The following is a 13,378-nucleotide window of genomic DNA, read 5'->3' as shown; positions in this document are numbered from 1 at the left end:
CAGTGTCCATGGCTCTGCATATCAGAGCTCAAAGTTCACATCAAGTACTGCTTAAACATGATGAAGATTTCCGCTGTGGCTGCCCTTTCAGAAAATGGATTTTGGGTTTTATGAGTGAAAGAGACTTCCCTCATCCTCTCCTTGAATCCTTTTCCCAATTTTATCTATATTCCTAGGATTTTTACCCCTATGCTCGGGGAAACAGGTGCTTTCCATTTACTAGAATTAGACCCCTGACCCTCTGACAGGTTTATACATCAAGGATAAGTCTCCCCTTGATGTGAAAGAAACAATGTAAGCCTACTAGCGGCAAAATGAAGTAAACCATGCAGTTACATAGTGAACAGCACAGAAACATTTCTGCCCAACTAAAAGAACTCATACTTACATCGGGCCATGAAGGTGATAAAGCATGACTTCACGGAGGTCTCATAGATGCAGAGTCATTTGAAGTCTGGTGGCAAGATATATTTTAAAGAGCATCTAAAACTAATAGAGATGAGAGGTTTAGATTATTTATTATTATTCATTTATGAGTTCAAAGCCAATGTTAATTATCCAGGGCAAATTGCCCATGGGTAGATGGGTGGTGAGCTGCCAACTTGAACCACCGCAGTTCTTCGGGTTATGATACTCAGCAGTGATATTAGATAGGGAGTTTCAAGATTTAGATCCAGCAGAAGTCAGAATCTTGTGAGGCTTTGCAGGAAACCTACAGTTTGGGAGCGCCATTGGAGTAGCATTTATAGGTAAATGCTGTTCATTTTGTAATTTAAATACATTGCATCTATTATACATTGATGGAGGGATGAATATTTATGTCAAAGGATTCCAGATATGCTGAATAAAATCCTCATCATAGTTGACTTGAATCAAGAGGGAATTTGTAATTTATATGGGATAGATATAACTCAGAATTGCAATTAGCTCTATCATACAATTGACAAATCAGAGTATCTTCTTTGCCATTCCAGTCACCTACAACTGTCTTTGTAAAAAAAACACTTGCCATGTTAATCTCTTTTAAGCTTCCCTGCCCGTCAACTTAAAGTTACGCCCTGTAGTATTTGACATTTCCACCCTGTCTAAGTCTCTCGTGAACTTATATATCAGCCCAACCCTGACTCTTGCCTCTGACACGCCAAAGAAAACAATTCATATTTGGTCAGCTTCTCTTCATAACTGGTAGAAATTCTGCTAAGACTAGAGCAATTAACTTTGGAAATTTTTAAGCAGACTTAAACCTGAGCCAAAATCAGTTATGCCAGTGTTCTTTATTATATTTCGTCCTGCTTCAATGCTTACTCACTCAGCCTAGGTCTCCCTAAGAAGGGCTGTTACCTCTGCTAAAACTCGTGCTTTAAAATCCAGTCGTTTGCTTCAGTACACAGGCACAAGTAGACCTTTTTGCAAAGTTTTTTCATTCAAAGATATAATATCAAAACAAACTTACAAGTCCTTAAATGAGTATTATACTATTTTAAGACATTTTTAATGATTATAAATCAGGTTACAAGTGGAATGGAAATGTGATACTTTTATTAAAACTAATTATTTTGCTTACAAACCCATTTCAGCTGTGTTAATAAAACTACAGCAGGTTAACTGCTGAAATACATCAAGGAATACTTTTATCGTGTAAAGCAAATTACGTTTTATTATACTCCCCAATTTCACTTGTTCGTGGTCAATTTTACATTTGTGACAATGCAAATGAAGACACAGGATATTGCAGGTGCTGGAATATGAAGCAACAAACAATGTGCTGGAGGAAATCAACGAGCCAAGCATTGGCTATGGGAGGAAAGGAATTTTTGATGTTTTGGGTCAAAACCCCACATCAGGACTGAGAGTGGACAGGCAAAATCTATAAGTGAAACATAAACTCATGAATTTTGTGTTCATTGATTGCATTCCATCCATCTATTGCACGTATTACAGTTACAGGCAACTCCTAAACCCTCTCCCATCTAGTTTCATTTTCTATTCCCCTCTCTTCTAATGGTTCCCATTATCACCCTTATTCCTTGTCAGATTCCACCATGGTAGCCTTTGTATTCCTGATTATCACCCTCCCAGCTGTCTCCACATTCACTCTCTACACTCTCCCTTGACTCTATCTGTTTCTTTTTTGTATGCAACCTCCTATCATCTACATGCCTCTGTCTCCCAACTCCTCCCCACCCCACCTCCCCTACCTGGCTCAACCTGACCTTCATCTTTCAACCTTTTTCAATTAACTAACTTTCTCTGGCTCCTCGTTCAACATTACACCCTCTCTCCTTCCTTATACTGTCTATCTCTCCTCTCCACTCTCAGCCATGATGCAGGCTTTCAACCTGAGCTGTCAACAATTCCCTTTCCTCCACAAATGCTGCTCAACCGACTGATCCTCCAACAGGTTATTTGCTGCTCCAGATTCCAGCATCTGCTGTCTCTTGTATCACCAATCACTACATCTGCTTACTTTTCTAATTATTTGCTCTGCCTCCAGACAAGCCTTGAGAAAACCAGTCATTAGGTCACCCAAATCTCGGGACTCTACAATCTCACCATTCTACTGCACTTTTGTTTATTTGGATGCCTGCTTTCACATTTTGATGTTTTAGAATTTTCCAATGCACTTACAAATCTATTCCTTCTGAACATGGTAGGATAGACAGCTAGAGGTTTTTTATTTGTTGCCCTGGAAAACTCTGGGGACAAATCTGGCGTCATTCTAGGGTGTATATTAAATTTCAGACAGCATCAGTCAGCCTATCATGTGGGTTACTCAGGTGCAGTAGAAAGAAAAACTTTTAAGATTACAGGACCACAATCCTCCAAGAAAAGAAATATCAGGCACAATATTCTCAACTCATCTCTCAAATTGGCAGGGCAATACTATCACATAAAAAATACATAAAATATTAACGTGCACACCTGGGGAGGAGTTATAGCCTTTCACTGTCAAAATTACATTGCAAACTTTATGTGATACCACCAAACTGACTTTAAAAATGATCTCTGACGTACCAATTGTTGCAGTCATATTTTGCACCACAGATCAACTGATATTAGTACATAATTCATGTAAATAAGCACCTGATGCTGTAGTTATATTGACTACGGGGCCCAAGTAAACTAAATGCAAGATCTAATGTTAAGCTTGAAGTTAGACCCATGCTCAAGTTCCCATATTCAGCACTATTTCTTTGTGTCAAAGATTGAGAGAGGGTATTTGTCCCCTAACGTCCTTGTTCTCATGATTTCCCAGTGGATGAAACAGTATTCCTAATACCTGGAGAGCAGTCCATAAGACCACAAGACATGGGAGCAGAATTAGGCCATTCAGCCCATCAAGAATGCTCTGCTATTCCATCATGGCTGATTTTATATCCCATTCAACTCAATACACCTGCCTTCTCGCTATATCCTTTGATACCCTGACCAATGAGAAAACTGTCAACTTCCACCTTAAATATACCCACGGACTTGGTATCCACCACTTGTCTGTGGCAGTGCATTCCACAGGTTCCCTATTCTCTGGCTAATAAAACTTCCTCCTTACCTCTGTCCTAAAAGATCGCTCCTCAATTTTGAAGCTGTACCCTCTAGTTCTGGATGCCTCCATCAGAGGAGACATCCTCTCCACTCCACCCTATCTAGTCCTTTCAACATTCGGTAGGTTTCAATGAGATTCTTCTAAATTGCAGTCAGTACAGGCCCAAAGCTGCCAAATGTTTCTAATATGTTAACCCTTTTATTCCTGGAATCACTCTCGTGAACCTCCTTTGGACTCTCATCAATGACAACATGTCCTTTCTGAGCTACGTGGCCCAAAACTGTTGCCAATACTCCAAGTGCTGCCTGTTAGTACCTCAGTATTATCTCCTAGCTTTTATATTCTATTCCCTTTAAACTGAATGCCAAAATTGCATTTGCCTTCTTTACCACAGACTCAACCTGTAAATTAACCTTCTGGGAGTCTTGCATGAAGACTCCTAAGTCCCTCTGCACTTCTGATATTTGAACTTTCATCCCATTTAGATAATAGTCCACACTATTGCTCCTTTTACCAAAATGTTTTATCATACATTTCCCAATACTGTCTTCCATCTGCCACCTTTTTGCCCATTCTTCCAATTTGTTTAAGTCCTGCTGCAATTACATTGTTTCCTCAGCACTATCTACACCACCACCAATCGTCATATCATCCACAAATTTTGCCACACATGAAGTCACCAGTTCCATTATCCAAATCAGTCCCAATACTGACCCCTGAGGAACACCACCAGTAATTGGCAGCTAACCAGAAAAGGCCCCCTTTATTCCCATTCACTACCTCCTGCCTGTCAGCCATTCCTCAATCAATGTAAGTATCTTTCCTGTAACACCATAGGATTTTATCTTGTTAAGCAGCCTTACGTGTGGCACCTTATCAAATGCCTTCTGAAAATCGAAGTAAATAACATCCACTGCCTCGCCATTGTCCTCCCTACATGTTATTTCCATGAAGAACTCTAACAGATTTGACAGGCAATATTTCTCTTTACAGAAACCTGGCTGGCTTTGACATACTTTATCATTATTCTCCTTGTATGCCAAAACCTCATCCTTAATAATAGACTCCATCACTCTCCCAACTAGTGAGGTTTGTCTAACTGGCCTATAATTTCCTTTCTTTTGCTTTCTTCCCTTCTTAAAGAGTGGAATGATATTTGCAATTTTCCAGTCTAGTGGGTCCATGTCAGGATCAGGTGATTATTGAAAGATCATGACCAATGCATCCGTTATGTCTTCAGCAACTTCAGTCAGGACCCTGGGATGTAGTCCATCTGGTCTAGATGAGTTATCCACCTTAAGACCATTCAGTTTGCCTAGCACATTTTCCTTTGTAATAGAAAAGGCACTCACACCTACTCCCTGATACTCACTGACCTCAGGCACACTGCTAGTATCTTTCACATTGAAGACTGATGCAGAGTACCCATTCAGTTCATCTGACATTTCTTTGTCCCCCATTACTACCTCACCGGCATCATTTTCCAGTGGTTCAATAGCAACTCTCACCTCCCTTTTACTCTTTATATAACTGAAAAAAAAACTTTTAGTATCCTGCTTTATATTATTGGCTAGTTTGCCCTCATATTTCATCTTTTCCCTTTTTATAGCTTTTTTTTTTGCTTTTGTTGGATTTTAAAAGCTTCCCAATCATCCAACTTCCCACTCACTTCTGCTGCCTTATATACCCTTTCCTTGGCTTTAATAAAGTCCTTAACTTCACTCGTCAGCCACTCTTGCCTACCCCTTCATTTGAGAGCTACTTCTTCTGTGGGACAGATCTATCCTGCGCCTTGTGAACTATTCCTGGAACCTTCAGTCACCTCTGCTCTGTCATCATCTCCACTAGTATCCTCCTTCAGTCCACCTGGTCAAGCCCCTCTCCCATGCCTCTGTAATTCCCTTTATTCCTTTGTGATACCAATACATGTGACTTATGCTTCTCCCTCTTAAATTGCAGTATAAATTCAACCACTGCCTCCTTGGGTTCCTGTACATTAAGCTCCCAAATAAGATCTGGGTTATTACACAACACTCAATCTAAGATAGCTTTTCCCCACGTAGGTACAAGCACAGGCTGCTGTAAAAAGCCATCCTACAGGCATTCAACAAATTCCCTCTCTTGTGATCCGAAACTAACCTGGTTTTCCCAATCCCCTTGCATATTGAAGTCCCCCTATTACCATTGTAACATTACCCTTATTACATGCCTTTTCCTGCTCCCATTGCAATCTCAACCCCACATCCTGGCCGCTATTTGGAGGCCTATATATGATTCCCATAATTTTTTTTACCCTTGCAGTTTCTTAACTTTACCCACAAAGATTCAATGTTCTCTGACCCTCAGTCACCTCTCTCTGAAGATGTAATTCCATCTTTTACCAACAGAGCTACACCACCACTTCTGCTTTCCTGCCTGTCCTTTCAAAACAAAATATATCCTGTGATGTTAAGCTCTCAACTATGGCCTTCTTTCAACCACGACTCAGTGATGCCCACAACGTCAGTCACACACCTGCTGAGTTAAAGTCTGCTCTGAAACAGCAGACAATGTGCCACAATACCGATTTTGAAATTTCTACTACAGTCCACCCATAGTGAAGGGCAAAGCCATGGAGGGACATTGGTACAGCAACTGTGTACATACATCTATTGATGCTTCTGGACACATCTTCAGTGATGTTCCTGGAATCATCGGGTGTTTCGGGTCTTTCAACATCATACAACCTCCTCCAGGTGACCCAGCCGGGGCTGATCAGACCCCAGCTTGTGTCCAGATGGCTAGCTACTTATGACTCCATGGCTCCCCTCTTTTGAGCCACAGCCATCTTGAGGCCCTCTCTGCCGTATCTGTGGTACTGCGGATGGCTCTCCTCTTCCTCTCTCCCTCGATGCCCAAAATGCTGAAGACTCTCACTAAAGAACGGGCTATGAATCCCTTACAACCAACCTCCACTGGGAGACACGTCGCTCTCCATCCAGCCTGCTGACAGTTGCTGACCAGTCCTGCGTATTTGGAGAGCTTCCTTTCAAAGGCCTCCTCCAAGCTATCTTCCCATGGGACTGTCAGCTCCAGCAGCACCACTTGCTTAGTAGACTCAGACACTAGGACAATGTCTGGTCGCAGGGTGGCGGCTGCGATATGCTTGGGGAACTTCAGCTGCCCTTCGACGTCCACCAACAGCTGCCAGTCCCTTGCAGAGGTCAGAATGCCTGCAGATGTTCTTTTGGCAGGTATTGGCTGCTCCCCAGCTCTGACAAAGGCAATGGTCTGCTTGGAGGGTCGGGACCGCTTCACCCACTCAACTCCTGCGCTGATGGCTTCAGCGATGGTCTTCAGGACCTGATCATGCCTCCACCTGTATCGTCCCTCACCAAGTGCCTTTGCACAGCTGCTGAGGATGTGCTCCAGGGTTCCTCGCTTGGAGCACAGTGGGCACACAGATGACTCTGCCTTGCCCCATGTGTGCAGGTTTGATGGGCTTGGAAGCACATCGTACACTGCCTGGATGAGAAATTGGATGCGGTGTGGTTCGGCTTTCCAAAGATCAGCCCAGGTCACTTTCCTCTCAACCGCATTCTCCCATCTTGTCCAAGCTCCCTGTTGCTTCATTCCCACCGCCTTACAGGCTCTCATCTCCTCCACTACTGCCCTCACCTCCTCCTGAACTAGACGACGCCTTTCCTTCCCTCTGGTGTCCATTTGGGGAGTTCAAAAGGATCCTAGCCCAGCTCGGCCTTGTGTGACCACTCCCACCAGCCTCCTGTGACGCAGCCACGCCTCTGCCTCCTGAACAGCTTCCTCTGCCCTCCACTTCCTGCCAGTACTTACTTGGATCCCTGCTCTAGCCACCTTCGGGTCACTTGAGTCCCTATACAGTAGCACTTCTCTGGCTCTTGTTACCTTGAATTCTTCCTCCAAGGATTTGAAGGGCAGTTGCAGTTTGTTGTGGTGTCCATAGAGTGCGATGCTGCTCAGGCTCTTTGGCAGCCCCAGCCATCTCCTGAAGTGGTTGCTAACCCTCCTCTCTAAGGTTTCGACTGTCGAGATTGGAACTGCATAGACGAGGAGGGGCCACAGGATTCTGGGAAGAATGCCATGCTGATACACCCAGGCTTTAACTTAATTTTCCAATACCAGTCCAGTGCATGTTACTGAGAACAGGGAAAAACATCTGTTTCTGTGTATTAGAATACAGCAGCGATATTTGGAATATGTTAAGGTTTAGAAATTATTGCAATGTATACACTTTTCATTACAAGTTTCCCTAAAAGCAATATATCGAACATTGCTCTACACACCAGCCAAATTTCAAAATCAGGTTCATAATACAAGGGTTTCAAGCTGGTGTCAGAATTGGTGCCTTATGATGGTGGAGAAACCTGGTGAATACAAGTCCCTCTTGACAATCCAAAATTTAAGTTTCTGTCTGAATTTGGCAAATCACTATCCAATTCCCGAATGAGATTATGAAGCATCTTTGTTTGCCAATGACATCCAGCCAAAGATTATATAGTTAGTGTAGATTGATAGACACCAACTCATATTTCCTGTCTCTACTTACTACTAATAGGCTTAAGGCGGATTTATACTTCTGCGTAGGCTCTACGCTGTTGTGAGCATTTATACTTTTGCATTGGTGTGTCTGCGTTGCTCTGCAATTCACCGCCAAAACGCTAGTTGGCGGTGTGGTTTCTATGCCACTGTGTTGAGTTTCTTCGTGTTGGAGTTTCTTTGTGTACTTTAAACAACGGCGACAAGGCTGAACGCATCATGTTGGAGTTGGAGCTAATTAATGTTGAACAAGAGTTACTTTTATTGAAATTACTGCATCGCAGAAAAGAGAGAAGACGTCGGAGGAGATGGTGTGTACGACCATTGAACGGATTGAGGCAGAAGGAGGGTGAATTTTCTGTGCTTGTCCAGCCACTGAGAGACATGAACGAAGATATGCATTTCAAATATTTTCAGATGTTGGCAGGTGGGTTTGATGATTTGGTTCATCGTCTCCAAACGATGCTAGCAAGTGGACCAATCACAGTTGTTTCAGTCTGAGTCACCGCGACGCGTAGTTACATTTTTGGGGAGGTGCACATCAGGCTACAGCATAGGGCACGCCGCTATGCTCTACCTATGGCATAGATTTGACGCAAAAATATAAATTGTCCTTTAGTTTGTCTCAGCATTAGACGTCTGAGAGGGAGAATTTGACAATGTAATTGTGCTGCTGACATGAGTATAAAAAACAAGCAGAATCTGTGAAGCCTGTAGAGGATGGGACATGCTTACCATGAGATTAGGACAGCATAGGCAGTCCTTCTGGAGTGCCTACCTATAGAAAACCAAAGCTGTAAAAGAGAAAGAACAGTTGAAACATTCTGTACTTTACACTCAGTGGCCGCTTTATTAGGTATACCTGTATACCTGCTTGTAATGCAAATATCTAATCAGCCAATAATGTGGCAGCAACTCAATGCATAAAAGTATGCCGAAGTGGTCAAGAGGTTGATTTGTTGTTCAGACCAAACATGAGAATGGGGAAGAAAGGTGACCTAAGTGTCCTTGACCATGATTGTTGGTGCCAGACAGGGTGGTTTCAGTATCTCAGAAACTGATGATCTCCTGGGATTTTCAAGCACATCAGTCTCTAGAATTTAGAGCGAAAGATTCAAGAAACTGAAAAAAAAAACATGTGAGTGGTAGTTCTTTGGGCAAAAAAGCCCTTGTTAGTGAAAGAGGTCAGAAGAGAATGGCCAGACTGGATCAAGTTAATAGATTAACGATGCATTTCAACAGTGGTGTACAGAAGAACATTTCTGAATGCACAACATGTTGAAGCTTGAAGGGCTACAGCAGCAGAAGACCACAAACATATGCTCAGTGAGCACTTTGTTAGATACAGCAGGTACCTAATAAAGTGGCCACTGAGTGTATGATTCAAGGAACCATATGTATGGTTGATAGGACCTGCTCATAAAAGAGATAAAAGCAGCTTTAAAAGCATGTCAAAGACTGTGTCATTTGAATACTCCGACAACAAAATACCATCAAGGGGATTGAAATGGAGATGAAAGCGGTGTAGAAACTGAGTAAATCTAATCTGTTTTACTGCAGCTGCAACTGAAATATGGCTTAATTCTTAATGGTACATAAATAAAACCATTAAAGCAAAGTGTTCACCAGCTCAATCCTGTCCAATCAGTTTCTGTATGCACATAATGAGTACAGAATCAAGGTTTCTTTCTCCCTAACTGAAACCCATACTTATTGGTAAATCTATTCACCCAGATCTAGCACATTTATAAGCAAAAAGCTTTGCTAGTATTCCTTGTGAATTATATTTTACCTATATGCAGTAGCTTTTTTTGAAACAGGGCTAAAAGTGGGAGGCACATATTACAAATCACAATCTGCTTTGTATTCACTGTTTTTGTACGAAGTGAAATTTGCTGTCTTCTAGCAGCAGTGCCGTGCAACGACATGAGAAAAGAAGTGACTCTAAATTATGAACAGGGCAAGAAAGAAGGAATAATGAGGTCATTTTCATGTGTTCTTCAGAAATCCAATGACTGAGAGGAAGAAGTTGTCCTTGTTTCTTTGAGTGTGGGTTTTCAGACTTAGAGTACTTCATGATGGACGTCACCCCTTGCGGCACCTCCTCTTTAAGATGCCCTTGAAGGTGGTGAGGGTTCTACTCCTGATGGACTGACCTGAGTCTACAACCCTCTGCAGCTTCTTGCGATCCCGTGAATAAAAGCCACCATGCTAGGTGGTGATGCAGCCTATCAGAAAGCTCTCCACTGCATAGCTATAGAAACTCTTTGGTGATGTATAAAAAATCTCCTCAAACTCCGAACAATGTAGAGCCACTGGCATGTCTTCTTTATGATTGCATCAATGTGTTGGGCCCAGGACACATTTTCAGAGATACTGACACCCAAGGACTTAAAGTTGCTCACCCTTTCTAACCACTGACCTCAATGAGGACTGATGCACTTTCTCCTGATTTCCACTTCCCAAAATCCACAAACACCCTCCATTCCAATCAAAACAATCTTCTTTGATATATAATAGGGTTCCCCAGGAAAAAAAATATAGGTGGATCCAGGTGAGGTGGGTGATATGAGATAAAAAAAAATTTAAATCGAATCAGGTTACCCAGGTGAATTCAGAAAATTTCATAGTTCAAAGTACAGTTATCAAAGTATGTATATGATGGACAACCTTGAGGTTTGTCTCCTTAGAGGCAACCACAAAACAAAGAAACACAATTGAACCCATTTATAAAAAAGACTGTCGAACACCAAATGCACAGAGGGAACAATAAATTGTGCAAACAACAAAAGTAAGCAAACAGCTGAAGTTCACAAAAGTGAGTCCACAGCCATGAAGCCAGTCATCACTGCAGCTGACCCAGGAGCCTGTTAGTTGTAGGCCACAGCCTCCGTTCAGCACAGAGATAAGTAAACCCTGCAGAGCAGCAAGCTACACACCCCTCTATGTTTTTATACTTACTATCTCCCCTCTTTCTTTCAGTCCAGATGAAGGGTCTCAGCCTGAAATATAGACTGTCCATTTCCCTCCTTAAGTGCTGCTTAACCAGCTGAGTTCTTTCAATGCATTAGGTCAATTGGGTAAGATCCTTCGATGAAACTAACACAAATATGAGGATGAAACTGATCTCAACTATGACTGCACACTTCTTACAATTAGAACAATAGGTGATTGATTATTTTAGGAGCAGGAAGACTTTTTACTGATATTTGATTTAGTAAACGTCACTCATGAGACTCCCACTTTTGAAGTTCACATTCTTAATATTGTGAAGAGGAATAACCACAAAAAGAAAAACTGTACCTTATTTTAAGACATGCAGTGGTTGTGGTTCTTAGGTCAATCTCGTGCATATAACCTGTTAATATTCTATCAGCAAGAAGGTTTGAGAATAAAAATAATGCAGATGCCAGAAATCTGGAATTAATACTGGTAAAGCTACCTGACCCATTGAGTGTTTCTGCTTTTAATGAAGATTGAGGCCTGCTTAAAATAATTATATTTGTTAAATTGTTTATGTGATGGTTATAAAACCCATGAGGTTCCGATCTGACACTTTGTTTTACCATTAGAGAGTCTTCTCTTGTGTTTGGACAGAGTCACAGAGTTTTCAGTACTGTTCTTGCCTCAGAAATGAGTTGCATGTTTCAAGGGTGTGTAGGGTAACATAATTGGGAGAAACGTACATAATTCACAACCATTGACTTTGAGTTGGGGTTTCGCTTTGAGAGGCTGGTCTGACATGATGATGTTATCACGTAAAAGGTGCACCATTTCCTGGGTAGCAACATGCAAATCATGCTGTACCATTGTTAGAAATCTTTGAAGCATTTTATGTTTTGAGATACAGTGTGGAATGGGGCCCACTAGCCCTTCAAGAAACCCACAACTTCACAAACTATGTTGTGTTTAAATTTGGAAAAAAATTAGAAGTGTGGTTTATGACCCTTCCATTAAATTTGAAAAAACTTGGAGGCCATCTATTCAGCATTTTCATATGATGTAATTTGACAATTTCCAAATTTATTTTACTTCTCTGTAGTGTTGATTGAGAGGAACGGAGTCGTCGACACTAAGGTGTTTTTTCCTTCCATTTTTACGTTGTTAAAGTTGCCCAAGTCTTTTTAATACTGTTTAGATTAGTTTTTTTTGGGGGGGTGGGGGTTGTTTTTTTAATTTATTTTTTCTTTTTTCATGATTTTTCTCTAGTTATTATCTTTTTGTCCTGTGTTATTCATTGTTATCCTACATGATTGGGAGTTTTGTCAGTTTATACTATTTGGTTTTATAATTACTCATCTTAAGTATAACAATGTATTTCCAACAATTTTGTATTATTGCTATGTTATGTTTATATTTTATAAAACTAATAAAAAGATTGAAAAAGAAAGAAAGAAACCCACAATTTAGCCCTAGTCTAATCATGGGATAATTTACAATGACAAATTAACTGATTGACACTCAATTGTGTCAATCACTATTGTCAAATTAACCGAATGACAAATTAACTGAGTGGGAAGCAGAGCACCCAGAGAAGGTCCTCACATTCCATGGGTAGGACCTAGAAGCTCCTTCCAGGGGACACCAGGATTGAATCCTGAAATCTGACTTGCCGAGTTGTAATACATTTGTAGAATTGTGCTAACTGCCACGATACTGTGTCGCCTGTTCAGGAAATTAGTAAAAGAAGCAGAAAAGGGCTCAAGACTATTTCTGTAGGCAGTGAACTATTGCCATATGGAATGTACTGTTTGGAAGAGTTTGTAAGGATAATCCATTTGTTTTTATTTATGGAATGTGGAAGCCACTGGCTAAGCTGCTATTTATGGTCCATGCTCAGTTGCCGCTGAACTGTGGAAACATAAAGGATCAATCACTTTGTGGCACATAAAACATAGAACAGTGTAGCATTGCAACAGGGACCTCGGCCCATAATGTTATGCCAAACTAATTAAAATGGTAATTAAATGCCTAACTAATCCCTTCTGCCTATACCATGTCATATCCCTCCATTCCCTGTATATTCATACCCCTATGTAAGAGGATTTTAAACGCCTGTTATACATTCTCACCTGCTTACTACTCCTCCTGCGTTCCCTCCTTCTTCCCTTTGCCCTATGCTCCACTCTCTTTTTTTTCCAAAAATACTTTATTCAGAAATATTACAAAATAAAAATAATTACATACAAGAAAAGAAAACCATTCGTTGACTGTAAGTCCTTATTCAATACAGTTATTAACAATAAAAATTTTGCGTTGACTCTCTGTTCATTTACAAAT

At 41.2% G+C, this 13,378-nt stretch overlaps 1 protein-coding gene and 1 long non-coding RNA gene across 9 annotated transcripts in view; one reads left to right on the top strand and one right to left on the bottom strand.

Moving 5' to 3' along the window:
* The window catches only part of tenm3 (teneurin transmembrane protein 3), a 2,629,382-nt gene that overhangs the window by 552,958 nt on the left and 2,063,046 nt on the right, over positions 1-13,378 (top strand). The gene's annotated exons all lie outside the window — the stretch shown is intronic.
* The window catches only part of LOC134346356 (uncharacterized), a 57,758-nt gene that overhangs the window by 25,108 nt on the left and 19,272 nt on the right, over positions 1-13,378 (bottom strand). For both annotated transcript variants that reach the window (XR_010017915.1, XR_010017914.1), the window contains exon 2: positions 389-489. This is a non-coding gene — a long non-coding RNA (uncharacterized LOC134346356). The remainder of the gene's footprint in view (positions 1-388; positions 490-13,378) is intronic.

Source organism: Mobula hypostoma, chromosome 5, assembly GCF_963921235.1.
Source record: "Mobula hypostoma chromosome 5, sMobHyp1.1, whole genome shotgun sequence".
Lineage (NCBI taxonomy): Eukaryota > Metazoa > Chordata > Chondrichthyes > Myliobatiformes > Myliobatidae > Mobula > Mobula hypostoma.
The sequence above is the reverse complement of the archived record's forward strand: the minus strand, read 5'-3'. Positions and strand labels throughout refer to the sequence as shown.